We start from the raw sequence: 2,441 nt of genomic DNA, 5'->3' as shown, positions 1-2,441 counted from the left end.
TAGTCAAAGCAGGAATTTGAGAAGTGAATGTGTCCAATTGAGGAAAGTGGACTGAAGAAGGATTAGCATGCATTGCATTGATATTTTTAGACTCCCTGATGCTATACTGTTGATGGTTCAATGCCATTTTCTTGATAAGTTCTCATGCCTCCTCAGTAGTTAAATCAATGAGAGAACCCCCAGAAGCAGCATCCAACATCCCCTTGTCTTAGGTCTTAAGTCCATCATAAAAGTATTGGACTAACTGCTCATCTGGAATATGATGGTGTGGACATCTAGAAAGCAAGTCTTGAAAACGGTTCCAGTAGTCATAAAATGACTCATCATAGTCTTGTTTCGCAGAGTAGATCTCTTTTCTCAATGTAGAAGTTCGGGAAGCAGGGAAATACTTCTCTAAGAATACTTTTCTGAGGTTGTTCCAGTTATGGTAGGCATCTGCCATATGCCTAGGCAAGCTCATATACCATTCTCGCGCTTTGCCCTCTAGAGACAAGTGGAATACCTTCCAAAGAACCTCATCCAGATTAGCTCCAACTGGCTTTATGCTAGCACATACCATAGAGAGAGATTTTAGATGATTGTACAGGTCCTCACTTGTCAAACCATAGAATTTAGGCAAAGAATTAAGGAGTGGACCTTTAATCTCAAAATTGACATCAACATTAAGGCATGCAACATAAAAGGATCATAATTTGCATAAGAAGTAGTGGCTTCCCTGATGGTTCTTCTCCTAGGGTTACCTCCATTATTCTCTCCTACTCTATCATGTTCCCCATTATGTCCATTTCCCTCTCTACCATTACCACTAGTGGGATTGTTATTAGTTTTCATTATGTCACCTAAGTTAACCACCAAATCTAGACTAGTTAAATTATCTAGTTCAACCTCACTAGTCCTTTCTACCCTTTGGTCTTGTCTAACTTCCCTTAAAGAACTTTGAAGCTCAGGATTGGAAGGAACTAGAGTTTTAGACCTATCCATTCTTGGCATAAACAATCAACCAACCAGAAGCAATTAAGCAAAAGAAAACAGATGAATGCAGTGCAATGCAAGTGTATGTGTATGAGAATGAAAATGCAAGAGGTAAAATGAAAATGAAAATAAAAAATGCCAATGGATGAAAAATAAGATATTTAGTTGTGTTTTTGAAAAATTTTCTATGCAAAGGAAAGAAATGCTATGAAAAATCAAAAGAAATGAATGCAAACTACTAAAAAAAATGCAAAAACTAACAAAAATAGCTCAACAAATGAACCCCAATCAAGGCTACTTCACACTTAATTACTAGGGAACCAATTTCTTGGCTTCCCGGCAATGGTGCCACTTGAAGTTAATTGCCCTTAATTTGTCGCTTTAGGGTTACTCCAAACATTAACCGAATTAATGCAATATAATGCACAATCCGGGTCGTATTCACTTTGAGGAGCCGAAAACGAAATTAAATCCTAGTAAATAAATGCAAGTAACCTAAACTAAAAAAAAGGATTTTTGATTTTGAAAAATTGCTAACTAAATGCCTTGAATTAAATTGAAATTAAAATATATATTTTTTGGTTATTTTTATATAAAAATGATTGAAATAAATTGAAGATGAAAGAACTGAAAATGAAACACACAGTTAACAATGATAATAATCATCCAATTCAACAACGTAGGCAATCATCACTCCAAAAAATGTGGGAGTTAAAACAATGAATTAAGAATTATAATTAAGCTTTTAATCCAACAACCAAGCCACCTCAAATTGCCACAAAATATTTTTCCAAAATCCTAATTTACTAACTGCAATCAGAATAGTAGAATAGAATTAAGGATGCTAAAAACCAATGCTTAATTAAAATTCTTAAATCCAAAATAATAGAATTAAAGCTAGCAAGAGATAATATGATCTAAAATTCCAAGCCACCTCAGAAAATCAAAATATATTAACTTTAAAATCAATGCAAATGTCATAACCACAACATTATAGTTGAAATCAAAGCTATAAGCAGCCCAATATCAAATGCTAAGCAATAATCCAACCACAATAATCTCCACAGATAATCAGATTTAACAATACAAAATTTTCCAATAATTAGAATAACTGTCCTAAGACCTAGGAATTGTTAAACAACTATTAGACAAGAAATTAAAGTAACTAAAACTCCCCTTTGATGATTCGAGCTCCTGCCATTATTGTTGAATTAGAGAATTATATAACCTTAGCCACGGATTGCCACAAGGAATGCCACAATCAGTCTTCTGCTATGGGTTGCCATAGAGAACACAGTGGAGATATCAAAGACAGCGACGGAACAGTACACACGGTGAAGACTGGTCCTTCGTTCTGTCACTCTCCCTTGTTGCTGGTCTCGTTCACGCTGTTGCCACTCTGTTTTACTACCAGGTCCCTCGCGCCATCCAGCTCCTGCTTCTCGCCGTCACGAGCTCGCTGTGTGTCT

At 35.7% G+C, this 2,441-nt stretch overlaps 1 non-coding gene across 1 annotated transcript; it reads left to right on the top strand.

Annotated features, from left to right (window-relative positions):
• Positions 1-257: 257 nt before the first annotated feature.
• On the top strand, positions 258-364 carry LOC114731820 (small nucleolar RNA R71). Its single transcript, XR_003738935.1, has one exon. It is a non-coding gene; the product is annotated as a small nucleolar RNA R71 (small nucleolar RNA).
• Positions 365-2,441: the final 2,077 nt, after the last annotated feature.

Source organism: Neltuma alba, unplaced genomic scaffold, assembly GCF_004799145.2.
Source record: "Neltuma alba isolate B1F8T4 unplaced genomic scaffold, ASM479914v2 tig00012846_pilon, whole genome shotgun sequence".
NCBI classification, from domain to species: domain Eukaryota; kingdom Viridiplantae; phylum Streptophyta; class Magnoliopsida; order Fabales; family Fabaceae; genus Neltuma; species Neltuma alba.
This window is presented reverse-complemented; position numbering and strand designations above follow the sequence as displayed.